Below are 27517 nucleotides of genomic sequence, written 5' to 3'. Positions count from 1 at the left end.
TCTTTCTAGTATTGAATTTAGTATTTTACTCTGGTTTATTGTCCTTTATTCTATTTAATGCTTTGTGTTTCCTATATCGATCTGTTTCAGTGTTCCATGTAGAAAATATTTGTTTTCAATGTTACATTTACCCTTTTGTTCTTTTTGAGACTCTATGAAGCACCTTGAGCATGGGAAAGGCGCTATATAAATAAAATATGTTATTGATTATTATTAGTAGTAGTACTGCAGTGGGTTGGCGCCCTGCCCGGGGTTTGCTTCCTGCCTTGCGCCCTGTGTTAGCTGGGATTGGCTCCAGCAGACCCCCGTGACCCTGTAGTTAGGATATAGCGGGTTGGAAAATGGATGGATGGATGGGTTGGATAATGAATGGATGGATGAATTATTATTATTAGTAGTAGTAGTAGTAGTACTACTACTATCTATCTATCTATCTATCTATCTATCTATCTATCTATCTATCTATCTATCTATCCTGACGTTCACTATCTTCCGATTGCACTTCAGCTTTGTATAGCGTTTTTCACGGTGATCGCTGGTTTGAAGTGTCATCACTGAACAATCAGTGCTTATTAATTTCCTTATTATAATAGAGACGGCACGATGGTGCAGTGATGGCGCTGCTACCTTCGCAACAAGGTGGCTGGATTTCACATCCCAGGTTGGAATGTTCTTCACTTGTTCGCGGGGGTTTCCTTCCACAGTGTAAAGAAATGCAGAATAGGTCTATTGGTGATGCCAAATTGCCACGCGTGTGTATGTATGTGTGTGTGTGTGTTCACCCCAGTATGTACTGGAGTCCTTTCCATGGATTATCCCTGCCTTGCTGATTGCAGTTTCCCTGAATCCCTACTCAGAATGAGGCGGGTTTTGAAAACGGATGGATATAAAGAGTTATTAATACAAGAGCACACAGCAGTCATTTTAGGCGTTGAACCTTTCGATTTACAGCCTTCAGCTAGGAATTGACCCTGAAACTAAACACGTCACCGATATGCAGTGACAGAGCTCTGGACACTGACTTCTGGAGGGGTCCTCCTACGTTGTATCGTTTCTTTATTGCTGAATCATCCCTCGATTGCGAGATTTTTTATTGATTGATTGATTGATTGATTTTAACACCTTTACCTGTCACCTGAACTAATCACTTTCCATATTCGTCTCCGCTTGAAATCTATTTTATAAAGGCGAAGCTCCGATTGTGGCAATCAGAATTTGACCATTTTGTGTCAGTGCTGACAGCTGATGCACGTTCTGGAAAATGTTAATAACATTTGAAACTATCCATCCATCCATCCATTATCCAACCCGCTATATCCTAACTACAGGGTCACGAGGGTCTGCTGGAGCCAATCCCAGCCAACACAGGGCGCAAGGCAGGAACAAATCCCCGGGCAGGGAGCCAGCCCACCGCAGCATTTGAAACTACCCAGAAATAATATATTGGCTAATAGTCTATTGGAACGTTTAAAATAGACGTACGCAATTGTAGAATTCGTGTAAAAATATAACGTTTATTTGATCTATAAAACGGCTTTATTAGCTTGTGGAAGTTCATTAAAGGGTAGCGTGACACGAGAATATCTGTCTGTCTCTGAAGTTCAATTAAGCAATTTTACCTCTCCATACCGCATTTTCCACTGGACAAGCAAACAGTATGAAAACAAAGTTCTAAATACATATAAATAATAACAAAATGAAATACACAAGAATAAGTATGCATATAATTAATATACTGTACATTGTATTTTAGAAATACACTTGTCTTTTTATATTATACAGCATACTATGTGTTATATAGTGCCTTTAAAAATCTATCTATCTATCTATCTATCTATCTATCTATCTATCTATCTATCTATCTATCTATCTATCTATATTTAAAATAATCCCTTTTATATAGTGCCTTTCACATCTATCACGTCTATCTGTCTGACTAACCATATGAAACCTGCTGATTTTGATATTAGCAGTTTTTGTTTCCTTGTAATATGAATATCACATTCAGTATGATTTGTGTGCAAAGATATTCCCACATACAATGTACACTGAGTATAAACACCACCTGTATAATATAGCACCTTTCAAATATACCTGTTAGTCCATTGTGTATAGTGCCTTTCATAGCTATCTCTCTATGATATAGTGTCTTTCAAATCTTCCTATCATATATATTCATATAAATTCAGATCTACCTTTCTATAATATACTGACTTTCAAATAATATATTTAATAATAATAATAATAATTAATAATAATAATAATAATAATAATTATTATTATTATTATCATTATTATTATTATTATTATATAATTTAATACATTGTGTATAGCGCCTTTCACAAATGAACTATTTGATATACCTTTCACCTCTATCTATGGTAGAATGCCTTTTGAAATCTACCTGTCTTATGAAAATGACATATAGAATGATTTGTATACAAAGGTAAGTATCCATCCATCCATCCATCCATTATCCAACCCGCTATATCCTAACTACAGGGTCATGGGGTTCTGCTGGAGCCAATCCCAGCCAACACAGGGCACAAGGCAAGAACCAATCCCGGGCAGGGTGCCAACCCACCGCAGTCCATCCATTATCCAACCCGCTATATCCTAACTACAGGGTCACGGGGGTCTGCTGGAGCCAATCCCAGCCAACACAGGGCACAAGGCAGGAAACAAACCCCGGGCAGGGCGCCAGCCCACTGCAGGGCACTCACACAAAGACACCCACAAACCAAGCACGCAAAGGTAAGCATCTTACAGTAAATATTGAATATAGTGCCTTTAAGATACATCTATTTATAATACAACTCCTCTTTGAAACTTCCCATTGTTTCATTTTATTTAATGTCTTTCACATCTCCTTGTGATATAGTGTCTTTCAAAGTTTAGTGTTAGTTAAACACTAAAGTTAGTGTCATATGATTATTACATGCAGCATGATTTACATTTACATTATTTAGCAGACGCTCTTATCCAGAGCAACTTACAACAGTGTTTGTTAGTTTTTTCGCATACCCCTTGGGGTCAGAGCGCAGGGTCAGCCATTGTACAGCGCCCCCTGGAGCAATTATAGGTTAAGGGCCTTGCTCAAGGGCCCAGCAGAGTAGGATCTCTTTTGGCACTGACGGGGATTCGAACCGGCAACCTTCAAGATACCAGCGCAGATCCTTAGCCTCAGAGCCACCACTCCGCCTATATTCCGATTTATATGCAAAGGTTAAGATGTACGCTGAGTACACAGTACAGTGTCTTTTAGACCCATCTGTCTTTATTATAGTGCCTTTCAACTCCAACTATCAACACGTTGTGTTTGGTGCCTTTCACATCTTACCATCAATGCCATTTTGTGGCTTTAACAACTGGCTATAATATAGCACATTCTGAATGTACTTATCATATGGGTATCACATACAGTATGATTTGCATGCAAAGATGAGCATGAATACAGAATGCACTGAGTAGAGTGTCTTTCAGAATCATCTGTCTATAATATACTGTAGTAAGTTTTCAATCTCTTAATACATTGTACAGTATGTAGTGTCTTTTACATCAAACTATTTGACAAAGTACCTTTCACATCAATTTATGACAGAGTGCCTTTTGAAATCTACCTCTCTTGTGAATATCACATACAGTATACAATACAATGATTTGCCTGCATACACTATACACTGAGTATAGTGCCTTTCAGATCTCTCTGGCTACAACATTGTGCCTTTCACATCTATTTATATGATATAGTGCCTTTCCAAATATGCCTATCATATGAATATCACATGCAGTATGAGTTGTACATAAAGGTAAGGATGCACAGAGTATGCAGTGAGTACAATGCCTTTTGGCTCCATCTGTTATAGATACTTTTCTCTTTTTTATTGAATTTATTAAAAACATGTAACATTCCATACAATCAAGTCAAAACTTAACAGAACTAAATTCAAATCAACCCCGACCCATGAGAAAGAGAGGAAGGATACTTTTCAGATATGTTTGTTAACATCCATCCATCCATTTTCCAACCCGCTGAATCCGAACACAGGGTCATGGGGGTCTGCTGGAGCCAATCCCAGCCAACACAGGGCACAAGGCAGGGAACCAATCCCGGGCAGGGTGCCAACCCACCGCAGATGTCTGTTAACACATAAATCCTATTGCTATCTTGAGTTATTTTTGAAAAGCCTCGGTGTCCGTGTTTTGTTTCACGTTGTGTATGTCATTCCCAATTTAAGCAGCATACTGGAGTGTACTGCACCGTATCGTATGTGTGTGCGCGCGCGAGTGTATGGGTGTGCGCGCGTGCTGTGTCACGCTATTAAAGTGCCAGCCTGTTTGGTTGTCTGGAGGTATGTTCCTAGCTCTGTAAGACCCTTTTGATATTCCAGCTCCAATATTCTCCTCTAAATTGACACACGGAGTTTGTAATTCTTACACTGTGTAAGATTCCAGATGCTTTGAAGAAAACAAACAAAGACGTTTGCTCTGAATATGCAGTATGGTATACACATTTCCGTTTTAAATGAAGTAATCAAAGAATGATATTAAATAAAATCTGCATCATTACTGTAGCTTGACGCTCTGTGCTATATTGTCATGAGCTCTGGTAGGGGACACTCATGTCATCGTTAGGACACATGTATAGCCCTGGTAATCCTATAGGCTTCAATCTCTGATTCTCTTCCAGAAATTCCTTGAGGGCGGATGGGGGTGGATGGGGAGTTGTGGGGGGCGGGAGTGGGGGGGGGGGGGGCTTTGAAGGCTGCAGGCATTATGCAGAATAATCAGAGAGAGCTGGGGGGACAGAACTAATGTCTGAATTCAGGAATGTACCGAACAACGACAGCTCGGTGACATGTTTAGTGTCAATGTCAGTTCCTGGCTGAAGGCAGCAAATTGAAAAGTTCAATGCCTAAAGGCTGCTCTCTGCTCAAATATTAATAACTACTTACTGTATATCCATTCGTTTTCCAAACATGCATTATCCAGAGAAGGGAAGCTGGAGCCCATCCCAGTAAGCGTTGGGCGCACGGCAGGAACAGTCCCTAGACAGGGCACCAGTCCTTTGCAGTGTGAGCACACACACACACAGAGCAGGTGCTAATTTAGCTTTACCAACCCACTTAACCTGCATGCCTTTAGACTGGAAGAAGAAACCCACATGAACACAGGGAGTCCTTACAAACACAGGACATGAACCTCTGCCACCTCAGCTATACACCTTTGCAGCCTGGAGCCTCAACTCTGGAGCTCCAAGTAGGTGATCGTCTGCTAAACCAGGTCACTCAATGAAATGCCTCCAAAATGCTTCCAGTGAAACTTGTGAGGCTTTTGCTGTATTTTTTAATCAGAAAATTAATGATATTAGAAATAATATGGTGGCACAGTGGGTAGCGCTGCTGCCTCACAGTTGGGAGACCTGGGGACCTGGGTTCGCTTCCCGGGTCCTCCCTGCGTGGAGTTTGCATGTTCTCCCCGTGTCTGAATGGGTTTCCTCCGGGCGCTCTGGTTTCCTCCCACAGTCCAAAGACATGCTGGTTAGGTGGATTGACCCTAGGGTGTGGTGGGTGTGTTTGTGTGTGTCCTGCGTTGGGTTGGCACCCTGCCCGGGATTGGTTCCTGCCTTGTGCCCTGTGTTGGCTGGGATTGGCTCCAGCAGACCCCTGTGACCCTGTGTTCGGATTCAGCGGGTTAGATAATGGATGGATGGATGGGATAGAAATAATATAGTACATCACCCCAATACTGATCCACTTAAACCCCGGTACTCCATTATAAACAAATTAAATTCCTTCACCAGGCTAGATTTACCTGATTTATATAAAATAATTTCTCAACTGCTGCAGTGGGCTGGCGTCCTGCCCGGGATTTATTCCCTGCCTTGCGCCCTGTGTTGGCTCCTGCAGACCCCCGTGACCCTGTAGTTTGGACATGGCAGGTTGGATAATGGATGGATGGATGGAATTTCTCAACTGAGACCCTCCACCTGAGTCCTTGACCCAATGCCAACAAATTTTTTCAAAGAAGTATCCGGAGTGCTAACTGATAGTATTCTTGACATAGTAAACTCGTCATTAGATACGGGGGTCTTCCCAGACTGTCTTAAGAATGGTGTAGTTAAACCCTTACTCAAGAAAAATAATCTTGACTCCTCTGCTTTTGAAAATTTTAGACCAATTTCTAACCTGCCTTTCTTAACTCTTTCTGGGCTGATGTTGACTTTTGTCAAAAGGAGGAGTTGACGATGTTATGTTTCAGTTGGACTCTCATTGCTAGAAAGAAAGTTAGCTTCACTGGTTTGACCAAGATTTCCTGCGCTCGCGTGAGTAGCAAGACGCAAACAATGGCAAAAATGACACTGACATCTGGCGAGAGACCAAAGCGAATGCGTAAAGCAAAATACTCATTGGATGACATTTTGCTTATTATCTCTGAACTGGACTATGACTTGTCGAACTCGATTTTGATACAAGTGATTGAAAACGAATGTGAGGTTCCAGCTTCAGCTGATTGGTCCCTGGCTAATCGTGGTACTGACAATATTTGCAAGGGAAGACTGCTACTTAACAATGGTAAGAGGTAGGCCTAGAAACCAGATTGCAATGCACTGCGAGCGTGACCACTGCTGCTGCCCCAGTCACGTGAAGACAGCCTGGCAGCAAGCCTGCCACACATTCTTGGCAAACTAACAGCCACAGCATGCAGCAACAGACGTTTTATGTTGATTTCTGTGTGAAACCATTGCTTTTCAGAAACTATGTTTTTAGGAAAAAATATTCAGCCCTTAAAGAGTTAAGTAAAATCCTAGAAATAGCAGCCATTATGCAGTTAAATGACCACCTCAATAAACTTGCTATTCTTGATATGTTTCAGTCGGGTTTCAGAACAAATCACAGTACAGAAACTGCACTCATTAAAGTAGTCAATGACTTGTGGGTAAATGCAGACAGAGGCCATTTATCTGTTCTCATCCTCTGAGATCTGAGTGCTGCATTTGATACCAATGATCACAATATTCTTAGAAATCGCCTTAGTTAATGTGTGGGCCTCTCTGGCAGGGTCTTCAATTGGTTTGAATCTTACTTAACAGGTAGAAAATTCTTTGTTAGTTGTGGTAATTATATTTCAAAGACCCCTGATATTCTATATGGTGTTCCACAAGGCTCTATCCTGGGTCTGCTGCTCTTTTCGATTTACATGCTTCCGTTAGGTCAGATTATCTCGGGGTATAACGTGAGCTACCACAGCTATGCTGATGACACACAACTGTATTTATCAATAGCACCTGATGACTTCAACTCTCTTCTCTCACTGACCGCAATGTCTCACTTGTGTTTCCAAATGGATGAGTAGTAATTTTCTCAAACTAAATTAAGAGAAAACAGAAATTTTAGTGATTGGCAATAATGACTCTAACTATTGACTCTGACCTGAATTTTAAATCACATATTAATCAGATTACTAGGACAGCATTTTTTCACTTAAGAAATATAGCAAAAGTTAGACCTCTTTTAACATTGCAAGACGCTGAGAAATTAGTTCACGCGTTTGTTTTCAGTCGACTAGATTACTGTAACACACTCCTCTCAGGACTACCCAAAAAAGACATCAATCAATTGCAGCGAGTGCAGAATGCAGCTGCTAGAAACCTAAGCAGGAAAAGAAAATCTGAGCACATCATACCAGTCTGAGTGTCACTACACTGGTTACCTGTGTCATTTAGAATTGACTTTAAAATACTGCTGATGGTTTACAAAGCCTTCAATGATCTGCTCCATCCTATATCTCAGAATGTCTCTCACCTTACACTCCAAATTGTAACCTCAGATCTTCAAATGAGGGTTTGCTTAGAATTCCAAGAGCTAAACTTAAAAGAAGTGGTGAGGCGGCCTTCTGCTGTTATGCACCTCAAATCTGGAATAGCCTGCCAATAGGAATTCGCCAGACTAATACGGTAGAGCATTTTAAAAAACTGCTGAAGACACATTACTTTAACGTGGCTTTCTCATAACTTCATTTTAGTTTAATCCTGATGCTCTGTATTTACATTTAATTATCATTATTATTCATGGTGGCTCCATAATCCGTACTAACCCCTACTCTCTCTTCTGTTCTTTTTCCGGTTTTCTGTGATGGCGACCTGCACCACCACCTGATCAAAGCACTGTGATGTCCTTACATTGATGGATTAAAGACCAGAAGTCCATATGACCGTCATCATCAAGTTCTTCCATGAGAACCCTGAAATCATGATGACTGATTGAGGTCATTTATGTCAGGTAGAATGCCTAGAGGGGCTGGGTGGTCTCATGGCTTGGAATCCCTGCAGATTTTATATTTTTCTCCAGCCGTCTGGAGTTTTTTTTTTGTTCTTTCTGACCTCCCTGGCCATCGGACCTTACTCTTATTCTATTTTAATTAGTGCTCCCTAATTTTAATTCTTATTTATTTTGTCTTTTTTCTCTTTCTTCATCATGTAAAGCACTTTCAGATGCATTGTTTGTATGAAAATGTGCTATAGAAATAAATGTTGTTGTTGTTGTTGTTAAGGGTTGTGGCAGGGTTATAATGGTGACTCTCCATTAAGTCATCTTCCGGTACCTGGAGATCCAGAGTCGAGTCTCCAGGCTGCAGAGATAACAGACACAGCCACCTTATATTGAGGGTAGCATCCCTACAACCGCACCACCATGCTGACCTAACTATATATAATGATGTTATTAATAAGAGCTAAGTGGTCTGTAATAGCACTGCGTGGTCTCTACTACTTTCTTACCTTAATGTTGCCATAGCAATTACTTTGAAAGGCACTATATAAAACTGAAGCCTAATCTTTTCATGTTACTGAATTTCAGCGTATTATTAGATAGATAGATAGATAGATAGATAGATAGATAGATAGATAGATAGATAGATAGATAGATAGATAGATAGATAGATAGATGCAAAAGGCACTATATAATAGATAGATCTAGCTGTGCTGTCCTATTTATACTGTATAATGAAGTTATAAATAAGAACTTAATGGTATGTAATAAGTTAATGGTAAATAATAAGCCTGGTCTGTACTACTTTCTTGACTCAATTTTGCTATAGCAATCACTTTGAAAGGCACTATATAAAACTGAAAGCTAATATCAGCTTACTGTTAGATAGATAGATAGATAGATAGATAGATAGATAGATAGATAGATAGATAGATAGATAGATAGATAGATAGATAGATAGATAGATGTGAAAGGCACTATATCATAGATAGATAGATAGATAGATAGATAGATAGATAGATAGATAGATAGATAGATAGATAGATAGATAGATAGATAGATAGATAGATAGATGTGAAAGGCACTATATAATAGATAGATGTAGCTGTGCTGTCCTATTTATATAATGAAGTTATAAATAAGAACTTAACGGACTGTAATGACACCACCTGGTCTGTGCTTCTTTCTTACTTCGATGTTGCTAAAGCGATCACTGTGTAAGGCACTATATAACACTGAACTCTTAATCAGTCATTATTACACGTGAGCTTAGTGTTAGATAGATAGATAGATAGATAGATAGATAGATAGATAGATAGATAGATAGATAGATAGATAGATAGATAGATAGATAGATAGATGTGAAAGGCACTATATAATAGATAGATGTAGCTGTGCTGTCCTATTTATATAATGAAGTTATTAATAAGAACTTAATGGACTGTAATGACACCACCTGGTCTGTGCTTCTTTCTTACTTCGATGTTGCTAAAGCGATCACTGTGTAAGGCACTATATAACACTGAAGTCTTCATCAGTCATTATTACACGTGAGCTTAGTGTTAGATAGATAGATAGATAGATAGATAGATAGATAGATAGATAGATAGATAGATAGATAGATAGATAGATAGATAGATGTGAAAGGCACTATATAATAGATAGATGTAGCTGTGCTGTCCTATTTATATAATGAAGTTATTAATAAGAACTTAACGGACTGTAATGACACCACCTGGTCTGTGCTTCTTTCTTACTTCGATGTTGCTAAAGCGATCACTGTGTAAGGCACTATATAACACTGAAGTCTTCATCAGTTATTATTACACGTGAGCTTAGTGTTAGATAGATAGATAGATAGATAGATAGATAGATAGATAGATAGATAGATAGATAGATAGATAGATAGAGATAGCGAAGTTCTTGTGAAGTTTCATACACGTGGACTGTGTATTGTCTTCTTGGAGTCATATGAAGCTTCTTTGTTGCAAAGCCGAACGCACAGTACTGAAGCGGCGCCACTAGAGAGCTCTAAAGCACAGGCTCAGCGTGTAAATAGAAGAAACAATTGCAGAAAATTAAATTTCCGCTCAAATTACGCCCCTTATCATCAGCGAGTGCATCATTTCGAGTTGAGAAAGACAGCGAGATATAATTTCAGCTAACGTTCCGAAGTGTTTCCGCTCACGATCGCTCATCACTGAGAGCAGGTATGCGCATCTGCCTTGGAGACCCCGAGGTGAAGCAGAGAAGCTCGACGACCACCTCGGTTTATTTTTCTAGGGTAGACTAACTCAAAAAGAAATTAGGTTTAAAAATGAGAAGCTTCTCGTGACGAAACAGGCAACTGGATACGTGCTAAATTGCTTGACCCTTTTAACAAGAAAAGGTAAGGGGGCGCTAGTGTAAACCCGGGGCTGGGGGCTGAGGGCAGCTTTTGTCCCTTTTCTGTTAAGTGACTGACAAGTGAAAATTGCACTCTGTGTTGCTTTTTAAACACGGCGGGATCAATGAAGAATCAGACTGGCGAGTTTATCTACCGTTTCTCATTAATCAGCACCGGCTGTATGCTGTGCACATCATCGACTAGTTGGATTTATAAAGAGCTGCAGGAGCGACTGCTATAGTAGCGCTGTATAGCACATTATTATTATTATTATTATTATTATTATTATTATTATTAACAGTGTTTATATGCAAATAGCTGTTCACATTAAATTAAGTACAATTTTGAAAAGAGCGAACATACCCAACGTGAGAATTGGGATAATATTTTAATATAAAGACCCAGACAGCTAAGCGGGCTGAATCAGAACAACTAGCACCTTTGATAAAAGTCGCCGTTTTTATTTCTGTTTTCATTCTGCATTCGCTAGTCAGTGCCCAAATATCAAGTCTAGTAGCTCGATAAAAGCGAGCGGCCTCTCCTGTTTCAATGTGTGTGTGTGTGTGACAGATGGGATTTCAGTCAGACCGGTAACGCTGTACTCCTGTCTAATCTGTGATTAGTGCCCCTGGTTGTCAATCAGGAGAGGAGGCACGCTATTGGGCCGTGTCACTAAGAGGAGGGACGCCTTTCTCCTACAGTTCTACTGTATGTATTTGTATCCCGTTAAAATTCTGCAGCGCGTATGTTGTTTATTTTATGTCGAGCGATGGGAATTTACAAATTAAATTCCTAGAAATCAGCTTTAGTAGCTTGCATCTTCACTGGGGCAGCCATTTAAAACATTACAGTATAACCGAGATGTGCATTCCTACATTCGTTTTATTAAGTAACTAAGTGCCTTGAGTTCAGGGTCGCGCAGAGTTAGGGTCAAAGTAGGAGGCACGACACTCACTCGCATAATTAAGGACAGAGCTGACTTTTATATTCACAGTACCGCTACAGTTAACACCAATGACCGCAGACAAAAAATTTCATGTTATTGACAGAAATGTATCACTTAATTAATCAAGATATCGTTAAATCGATTTTAAAATACAGCCAAAACATTACTAGTGTTTCTAATAATGATCACTTGATATGACTGATTTTTAACTTAAACTCCATTTTCAGCAGCCATTTCTTTGAGTGTCCTAATGGTCACTTCCCTTAGCTCACCCCTAATTGGTCTTGTTTACTGCTAATTGGTAATTAGAGAAACCTTTGCAATTGCATTTTGAAGTTGATAAATGCTATTTTTTAACTGTTCAACTGTTTGCTTGTGCAGCAGTTTAGCACAAAGCAGTGAGTTTCGATCCATCCTTGCTTGTTAAATGATAAGAAGCTCCTTTTATGCCTGATTAGCTGTGCTACCCATCTAAGACGGGATGAAATCCATATAATCAACGTAGATCTCATGTTTTATATCCGTGTCAGGGGTTGTCCATTTGGTTTGGTATAATAATATGCACCCAATCCCTTTCCCTTGTGGTGGCCTTTTCATCTTTAGACAAAGCTGCCAGTTTTTGTTACTCCCTGGATGTACTGACCGTTCTTATAGTCAAAGTGTTTTATTGGGAAAATGCAGCAGGGGTCGCTTTCGTATTGGCTTGGTTTAGTAACTCTAGCCTAGTTGTGTCAGGGCTTGGCGCTGATTTATTGTTATTTTCACTCACCATGCAAAGATGTCAGTCATTACAGTTATAAACCTCCTTCATATGGGGTGAGTGAGTGCAAGAAAGTCACTACCATGCCATGCCAAGAATAGACTGTTAAACCAGTTTTTGTATTTTCAGACCCTTATTTGATATTTTTATTATCATTTTTTAACTTTATGTTTTGCCTGTTTTTAAAATTTTCTTCCAGCCTTAGCAACCAGACAGACAGACAGATACACAGACACACACGCATAGACACTTGAACTTTTTGTTAAGGTGGATAAGCTGATTGTGGTCTGTCCAGCAGTTACTCTCCTTTGGACATGTTTAGAATTTACACCATGTAGTACACCAGCTGTTGGAATAGATTTTGTGATACATGTAGTAATAAAATGCACTGCATTTTTCATTCCAACAGATGGCTCATCACAAACATGAACACTGCTTTTATGAATCGTATATCAAATGGCATAAAACAGAGACATAGAATGTGAACAGATACACAGACACTTGTTATATTAATGTGGATAAGCTGACTTCTGTCCGTCCAGCAGTAACTCTCTATTGGAAATACTCAGTGTTAACATTTGCAGTGCGCTATTTATTGGAATATATTTAGTAGTAAAATGCATTGCATTTTTCATTCCAACAGATGGCACATCACAAACATTAACCCTGCTTTAACAGATCCCATGCTAAGTGGTATATAACCAGTTTTCTTATTTTCAGACCCTTATTTGGTATTTTTATTATCATTTTTTAACATTATGTTTTGCCTGTTTTTTAAAAATTCTTCCAACCTTAGCAACCAAACAAACATATGGACACACACACATAAACACTTGAACTTTTGTTAAGGTAGATAAGCTGATTGTGGTCCGTCCAGAGGTTACTCTCTGTTGGATATGTTGAGAGTTTACACCATGTAGCACACCATCTGTTGGAATAGATTTTGTGATGCATGTAGTAATAAAATGCACTGCATTTATCATTCCAACAGATGGCTCATCACAAACATGAACCCTGCTTTTACGAATCATATATCAAATGGCATATAACAAAGACATAGAAAGTGAAAAGACACACAGATACACAGACACTTGTTTTATTAAAGTGGATACGTTGACTTCTGTCCGTCCAGCAGTAATTCTGTATTGGAAATATTCAGCATCAATGTTTGCAGTGCACCATTTATTGGAATATATTTTAAATGCATATAATAGTAAAATGTATTGCTAATTTTAAATTCCAGAAGGCACATTAGAAACAGGATCCCCAACTAAGTGGCATATAACAGGCATGCCCCTGGACAGACACACACATACAGACACTTGTCCTTTAATTAAGGTGGATACGCTGATGTTAGTTTGTTCAGCAATTACTCTCTGTTGGACATGTTCAGTGTTAACGTATGCAGTACACCATATATTGGAATGTATTTTGTATTGCATGTAGTAATAAACTGCATTGCATTTTTCATTCCAACAGATGGCACACCGCAAACATTAGCACAGCTAATTACAAATCCCATACCAAATGGCATATAACAGAGTCATGGCAACTGGATGTCCTTTTATTAAGGTTGATCATGAGAGTGTCACTTGTTGTTTAATAGCTTACGTACCTGTGGAATGTTCCAAGCATTTTTTTTTATTATTTTCTCATTGCATGGGCAATTTGGTGTCTATTCCAGGTTTTGTTGAACATGCTGCAGGCTTCAAAACTGGAATTAGCTTATATTTGCAAGTTTTATTTTCATTTTATGAGTTTAAATATTAGATGTCTTGTTTTGGTATGGCTTTAAATTTAATATAGGTAAACCAGCATTTAAAAATCTTTTTATTTATTTATTTTTTTTGATTTTATTAATTTTATTGTAATCATTTATACAAATCGATCAATTTTTACAAAAAATAGGATTGAAAAACAAGTCGACCCCCACCCCTGAGAAAGAGAGCATGGCCAACGGGGTAAAACTTAAGGCTTGTAGATATACCTAAATTGGTGAGTTTAATAGGCCAGTAGAGATGAATGGAGAGGAAAAAGAAATATGGAGATAATTACTTCCTCGGTGCTTTAAGAGCTTATTCTAAAATTGTATAGATTATATCCTGCCAGGTTTTAAAAAAATTCTGTACAGATCCTCTAACTGAATATTTGATTTTTTTCCCATTTCAAATAGTATAAAACATCGGTTACCCATTGACTTAAAAAAGGAGAGTTAGGATTCTTCCAGTTTAGCAAAATAAGTCTGCATGCCAATAGTGTAGTAAAGGCCATCACAGTTTGTTTGTCCTTCTCCAATTTAAACCCATCTGGAAGAAAACCAAACACAGCTGTTAATGGGTTAGGAGGGATTGTGACCCCAAGGCTGTCTGAGAGGCACTTAAAAATTTTGGTCCAAAATGATGTTAATTTGGTGCAGGCCCAAAACACGTGACCCAGTGAGGCTGGAGCTTGATTGCAGCGTTCGCAGGTTGGATCTTGCCCTGGAAACACTTTGGACAGTTTTAGGCGAGACAGATGTGCTCGATATATAATTTTGAATTGAATAATTGCATGCTTAAAAATCATTTAATTTTTATTTGCATTTTGCATACTCACCCAACTTGTTTGGAAATGGGCCTGTATAAATAAAATTCTTTGGGGGAAAAAATGTGAAAAAACAGCTTAAAACAATAAAATACACAAAATATGTATTCAAAACAATACAAATGTAGACTGTGATGGCCACATACTTGGGATAACAACAACAACATTTATTTATATAGCACATTTTCATACAAAAAGTAGCTCAAAGTGCTTTACATAATGAAGAGAAGAAAAATCAAAGACAAAATAAGAAATTAAAATAAGACAACATTAGTTAACATAGAAAAGGAGTAAGGTCCGATGGCCAGGGTGGACAGAAAAAAAAAAAAAAAACTCCAGAAGGCTGGAGAAAAAAATAAAATCTGCAGGGGTTCCAGGCCACGAGACCACCCAGTCCCCTCTGGGCATTCTACCTAACATAAATGAAATAGTCCTCTTTGTAGTTCGGGTTTTTCACGGAGTCACTTGATGCTGATGGTTATACAGACTTCTGGCTTTTAATCCATCCATCATTGTTGGAACATCATGGTGCTTTGGGTAGATGGTGGTGGCGCACGCCACCACCAACAGGACACCGGAAAAGGAAACAGAAGAGAGAGTAGGGGTTAGTACAGATTTTGAATGAATAGTTATTATAATGAATTGGATATACAGAGTATCAGGATTAAATTACAGTGAAGTTATGAGAAGGCCATGTTAAAGTAATGTGTTTTCAGTAGTTTTTTAAAGTGCTCCACTGTATTAGTCTGGCGAATTCCTACTGGCAGGCTATTCCAGATTTTAGGTGCATAACAGCAGAAGGCCGCCTCACCACTTCTTTTAAGTTTTGCTCTTTGTGAGCTCTGTTTAAATAACAGAAAAAAATTAATATTAAACAGTAAACAGTGTGATGCACAAACTAAGGCTTTGCTGGAAAACGTCGCTCTTTCTGAGTCAGATTTCCAGAAAGCTCTATCATGTGGGACGACCGTCATTGGTTGGAATATCCACCGCCACGCCCAGGGAAGAGGCGTGGCTTACTTTTGGAGTGAGGCGAGGCCAGACGTCTTATGCCGTCTGCACCTTACAGACATAGGTCATTAGCATCAGCGCCCCCTCTCGTCCAGAGGTGATATTGTTTACCCCATCCCATAGGAATATTTTACTTCTCGAATTTTGATCTTTGATGAGACTTCACATTTATGTTTCATTTAAGAATCAACTTTGGCACGGAGGTTTCTCCTAAAATTCCTTAGAAGATGTAGCATTAGACAAAAAGGAAATATTAGATACAACTGAGGTAAAATTGAGAAATTATTTTGAAAAAGCATGGTATATTTTATGAGATCTCTTTCAAGACTTCACTTTTTTTTTACTTATTATTGGACTGGTGCCTTTATCCAATGTGTTTTATAACATTTGCCATATGATTGGCTACATTTCTTTTGTTTTTACAATTGAAGCAGAAAAAGTGACTTGCTCATTAGTCACACTGTGGTGTCAGCAGTGGGATTTCGATCCAAAAATCTCAGCATTTGAAATAATTTCTTTTTTATTCTAGTATGAGTAGAATCTAACTGGAGCACAACAAAATAAACTAATAGTACAGGGAGATTCACTCGGAAGAGGCCCCAAATATTCTGTTGTAACTCTCATTAGGATGAAGCAATCTGAACCAAAAAAATCCGCTATATACCTTGACGTATGTGTAATCGTTTGCATTACATGGTTTTCTGCTGGACACATTTCGACGCGGCGCTCTCATGTTCATGAACGTATCGACAAGCGTCTCAGTGGGGGGAATAGCAGCACTTTCACGTTGGATGTTTTCCTTCAAATCTTCCACAGTGTGAGGCTTGTTCCGATAGACTTTTCCTTTGAGCAGACCCCAAAAGAAGAAGTCTGGTGGTGTCAGACCCAACGACCATGTTGCCAATGAAGGACTCCATTTCTGCCAGGCTCCTTGCCTATGTGTGACACATTGCTCCATATTACTGGAAGTAACCTTCTGTTAACTCACGATCATTCAGTTGATTCTGACATCGCTTAAAGGAATTGGTGACCCAATAGGTTCACACCATGAAGATGCGCTGCTCAATACTGTACATCACCATACTGATGAGAAGTCGAGTGAGTGAGTGAAGGGGTATGGGCGGTATGCACCCAGAAGTTGCAAACGGAGGTTAAACGTCGCAACGGCTGTCCAGTGCCTACATCATTGCTCCAACAGAGGGGCATCCCGGCTTGTTCGAAGCTCTATATACTGAGGAGCACATTGCATGTTGTTTCATTCAGATTGCTTCGTCCTAGCAAGAAGTATTAAAGAATATACAGGGCCTCTTTCAAATGAATCTCCCTTTATTATTCTGAAGCAAGGATTACAGTTTTGTAATCATGCAAAAGTGTTCTATTACACACATCTATACGTTTCACCCTTTATTACTGAGCACACAAAGCAAATACTTTCAAATTCAAAAAAGAAAAAAAAAGTCAAGACACTACTTGGAAAATCTGAGCCCATTACAGTCATATGAAAAAGTTTGGGAGCTCCTCTCAACCTGCATAATAATTGACTCGACTTTCAACCAAAAAGATAACAATGTCTTACATTTCCTAGGAACATCTGAGTACTGCGTGTTTTCCGAACAAAGATTTTTAGTGACGCAGTATTTAGTTTTATGAAATTAAATCAAATGTGAAAAACTGGCTGTGCACAAATGTGGGTCCCCTTGTCATTGTGCTGATTTGAATGCCTGTCACTGCTCAATGCTGATTGGTGTGATGAGCTCATTAAGCCTTGAACTTCATAGACCGGTGTGTCCAATCATGAGATATAAAGGTATTTAAGGTGGTCAATTACAAGTTGGGCTTCCCTCCCTTTGACTCTCCTCTGAAGAGTGACAGCATGGGATCCTCAAAGCAACTCTCCAAAGATCTGAAAACAAAGATTGTTCAGTCTCCTGGTTTAGAGGAAGGCTACAAAAAGCCATCTCAGAGGTTTAAACTGTCAGTTTCAACTGTAAGGAATGAAATCAGGAAATGGAAGGCCACAAGCACAGTTGCTGTTAAACCCAGCAGGTCTGGCAGGACAAGAAAAATACAGGAGCGGCATATGAGCAGGATTGTGAGAATGGTGACAGACAACCCATAGATCACCTCCAAAGACCTGCAGGAACATCTGGCTGCAGGTGGTGTATCTGTACATCGTTCTACAATTCAGCACAATTTGCACAAAGAACATCTGTATGGCAGGGTGATGAGAAAGAAGCCCTTTCTGAACTCACGCCACAAACAGAGTCGCTTGTTGTATGCCAATGCTCATTTAGACAAGCCAGATTCATTTTGGAACAAAGTTCTTTGGACTGATGAGACAAATATGGAGTTATTTGGTCATAATGAAAAGTGCTTTGCATGGTGGAAGAAGAACACCTGCTACCTACTGTCAAATTTGGTGGAGGTTCCATCATGCTGTGGGGCTGTGTGGCTAGTTCAGGGACTGGGGCCCTTGTTAAAGTCGAGGGTCAGATGAATTCAACCCAATATCAACAAATTCTTCAGGATAATGTTCAAGTATCAGTCACAAAGTTGAAGTTACACAAGGTTGGATATTCCAACAAGACAATGACCCAAAACACAGTTGGAAATCTACAAAGGCATTCACGCAGAGGGAGAAGTACAATGTTCTGGAATGGCCGTCACAGTCCCCTGACTTGAATATCATCGATGATGATTTGAAGCAGGCTGTCCATGCTCAGCAGCCATCAAATTGAACTGAACTGGAATGATTTTGTATGAAGAATGGTGAACAATACCTCCATCCAGAATCCAGACACTCATCAGAGGCTATAGGAGGACAGCGTCTAGAGGCTGTTAGATTAACAAAAGGAGGCTCAACTAAGTAATAATAAAGAAGTTTAAGAAATTTAAAGGGTTGGAGGTGAAACCTAAAATGAATATTATTATAGGCAGATATAGTCATGTTGATCTACTATTGATCTGAATTGATGTATTGTTTACTGCCTGGCTCATCATGACAAATATTCCTGTTTATATTTGTGTTCAGAATCTGTGTCTAATGGGAAGGAAAAGAATAAAAGGTGAATGCTTTTAATGGAAGGATAACATGTTAGGCGATAATGCAGGATCTTCTATAATATTCCTTAAGACAGTTAAATTAGCCAAAACACTGTTTGAATATTAAAAATTGGTATGTATTCTAGTACATTTGAATATAGGTCACAACATTTGGGTACTACATTTGCATTTGTACTCTATGTACTACAAAGCATGATATGCCTATGACTTATGCATCCGTGAGAACCCTAACTACAAAGAGGACTATTTTCATTTATGTTAGGTAGAATGCCCAGGGGGGACTGGGCGGTCTTGTGGCCTGGAACCCCTACAGATTTTATTTTTTTCTCCAGCCATCTGGAGTTTTTTTTCTTTTTTTTTCTGTCCACCCTGGCCATCGGACCTTACTCCTTTTCTATGTTAACTAATGTTATCTTATTTTAATTTTGTATTTTGTCTTTTATTTTTCTTTTCTTCATTATGTAAAGCACTTTGAGCTACTTTTTGTATGAAAATGTGCTATATAAATAAATGTTGTTGTTGTTGTTATTGATGTCATATCTCTGTTGGGGTGCCCAAATTTATGCACCTGTCTAATTTTGTTATGATGCATTTTGCATATTTTCTGTTAATCCAATAAACGTAATGTCACTGCTGAAATCCTACTGTGTCCATAAGGCATGTCAGATATTAAAAGGAAGTTGCTACTTTGAAAGCTCAGCCAATGAGAGTTAAGAGGGGTTAAGAATTAAGAGGGGTTCCCAAACTTTTTCATATGAATGTAAATGACTTTGCTGAGATCTCTGCAGAAACTCAAGAGGAGACCCTTATGGGGTATTTTTTCTCAGGAGAAAAATCTGAGAAGTATGAAACAAAAGACAACATCTCTGTTTTATTTCAAATTTCTGATCTCGTTGTTGAGGAGAAATCAAAAAGATCTCTTTTTTGATTTTTCATTCCTATGGGATGTGCGCATGCTTGACAGTGCAGTCTTCACTTATGGTACATACCATAGTTTTGAAATTAAATGTGAAATGGAACTCACCAGTTTTATCCTGCCCTATCCTCTAAAAGATTCCTGTATTTTTTAATAAAACACGCCTGGTGCAAACTTAGTTGAAATTGAAGAGATATTGCACATGTGACTGACACTTTAATAAAATTCCAGAAAGAAACAAAATGATATCATCGATAAATCCACAATGTGAGATGTGTTTTGCATTGATTAGCTGTGTCAATGTAATATTTTTGGTTTTGATTTTTAATACATTTGCAAAAAATGATAAAATTCTATTTTCACTTTGTTCTGAGGTAGTGAGTGTTACTTCAGGAGGGGAAATATAAAGGAGTCGGAATATTTTCTGGAGTCACTGAAAATTGCTTCTGGACACTTTGAAATCTCTTTAACTTTTTTTTTTTTTTTGCCTGATATAACATAACCCCCACGTATGATGGGCCATTCGTCTCATCTTTATGTCTCCTTATGAAAGACATCAAGCTTTTAGGGTTTCCCCTGCCTATTTTTGCCCCACTGGAACCTGAAAACCTCTCATTTTTAGGCCATTTTTGCACCATACCCTGTGCAGGAAATTACAGCCTTATAATAAAGAGAAAAACCAAAAGGTGTCTTCAGCAGAAGTGATCAGAGGGGCTTAATGCACTGCACCCCCTGGGGATCACCACCAAAAGGGATACAAAAGGTCAAAATCAGTCCATCCATCCATCCATTATCCAACCCACTATATCCTGACTACAGGGTCACAGGGGTCTGCTGGGGCCAATCCCAGCCAACACAGGGCACAAGGCAGGAACAAATCCCCGGGCAGGGCGCCAGCCCACCGCAGGGCACACACACCCAAGCACACACTAGGGACAATTTAGAATCGCCAATGCACCTAATCTGCATGTCTTTGGACTGTGGGAGGAAACCCACGCAGACACGGGGAGAACATGCAGTGAACCCAGGTCTCCTAACTGCTACTCACTGCGCCACCGTGCCGCCCCTCAAAATCAGTCCTTTTCACAAAACTTCAAAAACTGGGGATCAGTTATACAGGCATGTAGAGTGTTGTTTTATGCTTTTTGGAGGTTGCTGAATGTGAATATTTTTGATATTTGTTTCTTTACAGGTGGTCCTAGCCTTCTAAGAGCTTCTCACAGAAAGTTAACAATGACAAATTTCAAAAATAAACATGTGGGGTATCAGTTTAGAATATTTAAGGTCAGTGATTGTTAATGTCATGTTATATTTCATTTTGGACCCTTTACTAGGGATCTAGCCCGCTACAGTTGTGGCCAAAAGTTTTGAGAATGACACCAAAAGTTTGCTGCTTCAGTGTTTTTAGATCTTTTTGTCAGATATTTCTAAGGTACAATGAAGTAGAATTGCAAGCATTTCATAAGTTTCAAAAGCTTTTATTGACAATTACATTAAGTTTATGCACAGAGTCAATATTTGCAGTGTTAACCCGTCTTTCTCTGCAATTCACCCTGGCAGGCTGTCTACCAATCAACTTCTGGGCCAAATCCTGACTGATGCCAGCCCATTCTTGCATAATCAATGCTTGGAGTTTGTCAGAATTGGTGGGTTTTTGTTTGTCCACGGGCCTCTTGAGGATTGACCACAAGTTCTCATGTTTCTGGCCATGGACCCTAAATTTCGATGTTTTGTTCCCCCGAGCCACTTAGTTCTCACTTTTGCTTTATAGCCCAGTGCTCCATCATGCTGGATTGTTCATTGTGGGTCACTAAACTGTTCTTGGATGGATGATTGGGAGAAGTTGCTCTCGGAGGATGTGTTGGTCCCATTCTTTATTCATTCCTTGCAAGTCCTAAGTTATTAAAATGAATACATATTTAATGAATTACTAGAATTTTGTTATAATTTCAGGTATTTCTTATTGTTTTTTTGTGTCATTTCAATGCCATTTTGGGAAATTTGACAACCACTATGTTTTGCTTGGGTTGCTAGGCAACTGACCTGAAGGACCCATTTTCACGCTTCCGTCTAAAGTTCTCCACAATTTGTCCATTTGCAGATTTAATAAAAAGAATTCAAAAAACTTGAAAATCCAGAGAAAACCAATACTTGTATAAAGACTTTAATGACCACAATACTCAACTGCCGACCGGAATAAATAACCAGAAGGAGGAGCCAGCAGATGTGACATCATGGTAACCCCGCCTCCTGGGTGCTCCACCCTAAAAAAACACATGGACTGGAGACACATTTAAGAGGACAGAACACAAATATCAAAAGATAAGGGGAACCAGCAGAAATATCATAAAAACATGAAAAATAATTCAAAATGACCATAAACATCCATCCATCCATCCATCCATTATCCAACCCGCTATATCCTAACTACAGGGTCACGTGGGTCGACTGGAGCCAATCCCAGCCAACACAGGGTGCAAGGCAGGAAACAAACCCCGGGCAGGGTGCCAGCCCACCACAGGACACTGACCATAAACAACAATAATAAATAAAATATACATAAATTCACACTGATATATAACATTTTTAACTAATATTAATAGCTAGATGGGGAATTTATTTCAGTTGCTTTTCTCCTTCCATATTGACAGTAAGTTTTAGTCACAGACCCTCCACCACTAACACACTTCAATCGATGCCATTTTCACATCACTTGAATTGGACTCTGCTGTGTATGAAAACCATTGAGTCGCCACAAGTCTATTTAAGCTACATTTTCAACTACACAACATTGTAAAGAGCTCTAAAGAAAAAACAAAAAACATGCATTTAATGTACCAATACAAGTATTTGCATTCTTGTATCACTATTAGGGTTAGGGTTAGGGTTAGAATTTGAATTTCCCCTTGGGATTAATAAAGTATCTATCTATCTATCTATCTATCTAGACAAAAACAGGCCATTTGGCCCAGAAAAGCCCACCAGTCCTATCCACTTGATTCTTCCAAAATCACATCAAATTTGAATAAAGTCAAATTTTAAAGGTCCCCAAAGTCCTACTGTCCACCACACTACCTGGTCGCTTATTCCAAGTGTCTGTGGTACTCAGTGTGAAGAAAAACTTCCTAAAGTTTGTACGAAATTTAACAAGTTTCCAACTGTGTCCCCGTGTTCTTCATGAACTCATTTTAAAGTCACCGCCTCGATCCACTGCACTAATTCCCTTCATAATTTTCAAACTTCAGTAAGGTCACCTCATTACTCTTCTTCTGCTTAAACTGTAAAGGCTCAGCTCTTTTAATTGTTCCTCATTCCCTGTAGCCCTGAAATCAGCTTAGTTGCTCTTCTCTGGACTTTTTCCAAGTGCTGCTATGTCCTTTTTGTAGCCTGGAGACCAAAACTGCACACAGGACTCCAGATGAGGCCTCACCAGTGTGTTATAAAGCTTGAGGCAGAACCTCCTGGGACTTGTACTCCACACAATCAAGGTGCTATATAACATGACATTCTGTTAGCCTTCTTAATAGCTCCTAAATCCTTCTAGTAAGGTGTGTACTTTCCATTTTCAGACTTCCTGTTGTGTATTCAAAATTGTCATTTGTACTTCCCACATGTAATACTTTATATTTACTTACATTTAATTTCATCTGCCACAAATCTGCCGAAGCCTGTCTGCTGTCCAAGTCCATCTGTAATGACTCAATGCATTTGAGATTATCTGCTAATCCACCTAGCTTGGCATCATCTGAAAACCATTTTTTTGTTTATATTCTTATTCAGTTAATTTGATTAAAAATAGCAGTGGTTCTTGCACTGACCCCTGCTGGACACCACTCTTAACATCATTAGAATTTCATTATTCATTAGAACACTCTAGACGAGAACAGGCCATTCAGACCAACAAAGCTCACCAGTCCTATTCACTTACTTCTTTCAAAAAAAAACATCAAGTCTAGTTTTGAAAGTCTCTAAAGTCTTACTGTCTACCACACTACTTGGTCTCTTATTCCAAGTGTCTATCATTCTTTGTGTAAAGAAAAACTTCCTAATGTTTGTGCGAAATTTACCCTTAACAAGTTTCCAGCTGTGCCCCTGTGTTCTTGTTGAACTCATTTTAAAGTCACTGTCTCAATCCATTGGACTAATTCCCTTCATCATTTTAAACACTTCAATCATGTCACCACTTACTCTTCTTCTGCTTAAACTGCAGAGGCTCACCTCTTTAATCTTTCCTCCTAACTCGTCCCCTGTAGCCCTGAATCAGCCTACTTGCTCTTCTCTGGACCTTTTCTTGTGCTGCTATGTCCTTTTTGTAGCCTGGAGACCAAAACTGCACCCAGTACTCCAGATGAGGCCTCACCAGTGTGTTATAAAGACTAAGCAGAACCTCCTGTGACTTGTACTCCACACATCAAGGCACTATATAACCTAGTTCTGATAAGGTTTCTCACACCATCACCCTCTGCTTCCAGGTAGGTGGTGTGTTTTAGTGGATAAGGCTTAGGACTTCAAATCATGAGGTTGTAGGTTCAAGTCTCACAACTGACGCTGTGTGAGCGTGAGCAAGTCACTTGACCTGCCTGTGGTCCAGTTGGAAAACCAAAAAAGAAATGTAACTAATTGTATCATAAATGTTGTAAGTCTCATTGGATAAAGACATCATCCAAATTTAAATTCTTCCTATGTATGAGACAACTCTGCGCCCATCTACGCACAACACCCTGAACTTCCATCTCTTTCAACTTGATCCCAAACCTCTCATGAGGCACCTCATCACATCCTTTCAGAAAATCAAGAAAAATTAATATCACTTGCAGCCACTTTGTTGTTAGTAATACATGACCTCCCTCGTCAGTAAAACTGTTGTTCTTGTCATGTGTTGCTTAACCTTCATCTTCTCCTTCTTCTTCTTTTTCCTCTTTATTTTTTCCCACTTCTATTTGTGTTTGATGTGCTTGATCAACCTGCTCCAAAGAACTCGATCCTGCAGTTCCTCACAGGTCAAGCCCTTTTCCTTCAGATCTTCTTTGATTTCATCCATCCACCTCCGCTTTGGCCTCCCTCACATTTTTCTCTTCCCATGGACTTCCATTCCCATCACTCTTTTGCCCACATGTTCATTGTCTTTCCTTGTCACATGTCCTCACCACCTCCACATACTTTCTTGGACATTCTCTTCCACTTTTGTTGTACCTCTCATTTTTTATTCTGTCTCTTTTTGTAACTCCACACATTCTCATTTCCATCGCATCCGGCTTCTTCTCCTGCTGTACCTTTTACTTCTCTTGTCTCATCTCCATACATCATTGCTGGTCTCACCACTGTCTTAAACACTTTATCATTAACCCTCTCCTTAATTCTTCCATCACACAATAACTCCTGATACCTTCTTCCAATTGTTCCGTCCACACTGCACTCTGTGGGTTATGTCTGCATCTAATTCTCCACCTTGGGCTACCACTGATCCTCAATATTTAAACTCATCCACTCTTTTCAATATCTCTCCCTGCAGGCTCACTTCTGAATCCTGATCATCATTAAACCTCGGATATTCTGTTTTCTTTTTCTTATTTATCTTCAATCCTCTATCTTCCAAACCCTTCTCCATTCTTCTATCTTCCTCTCCACTTCTTCTTTCCTAGTGCTGCGCAAGACAATGTCATCAGCACAAAGCCTTCGCCAGAAGGATTTGTCTTTTATTCCATGGCTCAACACAGGCAGTATGTCATGGAGGTTAAGGCTTTGGCCTTCAAACCCTGAGGCTGTGGGTTCAAATCCCACCGCTGACACCGTGTGATCCTGAGAAAGTCACTTTACCTGCCTGTGCTCCAACTAGAAAAAGAAAGGAAATGTAACCAGTTGTATCTCAAATGTTGTAAGCGGCTTTGGATAAGTAAATAAATACAAACACATCTATAACCTAACCAGGGCCTTTAGGTTTCTTTATTTTCTTTTCTAGCCCTATTATTAAAATTAGTTTTATAGGACCCAGATCTTAATAAAATTGATTTGGGTCCTAAACTTGATTCCCTATAATGATATCTATTTTTAAATAACTTTCAAAACTATTTATGAATTACTATTAAGGTTTTATTTGTTTATTTACTAGAAGGCCCTGCTCGCTTCACTCGCCAGCCACTTCACGTCTCTGCTACTCGCGTTTGTGGATTTCACTTTCACCAAACAACAAATCTTTTAATTCTCGCGGATACACCTCTTCATTGGGATGAAACATTACTTTTCCCTGATGGCAACACAAATTAGACGATCTACAAGTCCACGACAATATTTTGATCTCTTTTCGCTGTACCGAATTTTCACCGAGTAATAATTTCCGTTTGTTTTCACTAATATGATCTTTACTATCATTTTTTTGAGACTTTCGAATTTTTGTACTTTCATTATCTCTAACCTGCTGTGCATGTGTATCGCGCCAAAGTTTTTGAATTCTTTACGATGTTCTACTTTGTCAGGGCGGAGTGGTGGCTCTGAGGCTAAGGATCTGAACTGGCAATCGGAAAGTTGCTAAATCCTGTAATATGCCAAAAGGGACTCTGCTCTGTTGGGCCCTTGAGCAAGACCCTTAACCTACAAATGCTTAGTGCTATGAGTAGTGAGAAAAGCGCTATATAAATGCAAAAAAATTATTATTATTATTATTATCTACTCTTTGTCTTTTATTTCTGGCCTCGGGCGTGGTTAAATCTCTTGGCACAAAGTCTTGTCTAGCGGGACATCAAAGTATATCACTGAGAAAGCCATGTATCGTCCCAGGATTATTTTATTATAATAGAGAGATTTACATTATTTAAATCCTATTTTTTGCTGCATTTTAAATACCCTTCAAAAAGGTTCTTTTAACTATATTTTAAACATCCTGAAGACTTTTATCATTTTAGCTTTGGGATTTAAAAATAATTTTCATGGAACCTTTTAAACCTGGGTATTAATATCTTTATTAAATTTTATGTATATCAGCAATTATAAATGAATTTTATTTAATGTTATTATTTTATTTTATTATTTAATTATTATTATATTTCTTAGATGGAGGAACCGAATATAATTTTTTATATGTAGATGAGTGTGCCCATTCCATGCTGTCCTCATTGGGACAAATCTCCACTACCCTAACCTAACCAGATCAAAGAGGTAAGGACTTCATGAAGACCCCTGGTACAGACCTCCTCTAGCTGAGATCTCATCTGTTACCCCAAAACCACTTTTAACCCGAGTCCTCACTCCCTCATACATATGCTGGGCAAACCTCACACACTTTTCTGGTCCTCCTTTCTCTCTCGTGCACCTCCAGACCTCTTGATGTGGCACTCTATCGTAAACCTTCTCCGAATCAATAAACACCATTTGCAGACCTTTCTGTTTTTCTCAATGCTTCTTTATCAGTTGTTCCTCTGAGTCCTCACTCCCTTGTATATATCCTGGAGAATCCTCACAAATGTCTCTGGTACTCCCTGGCATAAAACCAACTGCTCTTCCTCTATGGTGGTCTTGTCCCTAAGCCTGCTCTCTGTAACCCTTTCCCAAATTTTCATTGTGTGTGACATCACCTTTATTCCACCAT

The 27517-nt window shown here is 39.0% G+C and overlaps 1 long non-coding RNA gene across 1 annotated transcript in view; it reads left to right on the top strand.

Annotated features, from left to right (window-relative positions):
* Window positions 1-10265: 10265 nt before the first annotated feature.
* The window catches only part of LOC127528447 (uncharacterized), a 32002-nt gene continuing 14750 nt past the window's right edge, over window positions 10266-27517 (top strand). The window contains exon 1 of the long non-coding RNA XR_007935343.1: window positions 10266-10659. This is a non-coding gene — a long non-coding RNA (uncharacterized LOC127528447). The remainder of the gene's footprint in view (window positions 10660-27517) is intronic.

Source organism: Erpetoichthys calabaricus, chromosome 6, assembly GCF_900747795.2.
Source record: "Erpetoichthys calabaricus chromosome 6, fErpCal1.3, whole genome shotgun sequence".
Classification (NCBI taxonomy): domain Eukaryota; kingdom Metazoa; phylum Chordata; class Cladistia; order Polypteriformes; family Polypteridae; genus Erpetoichthys; species Erpetoichthys calabaricus.
This window is presented reverse-complemented; position numbering and strand designations above follow the sequence as displayed.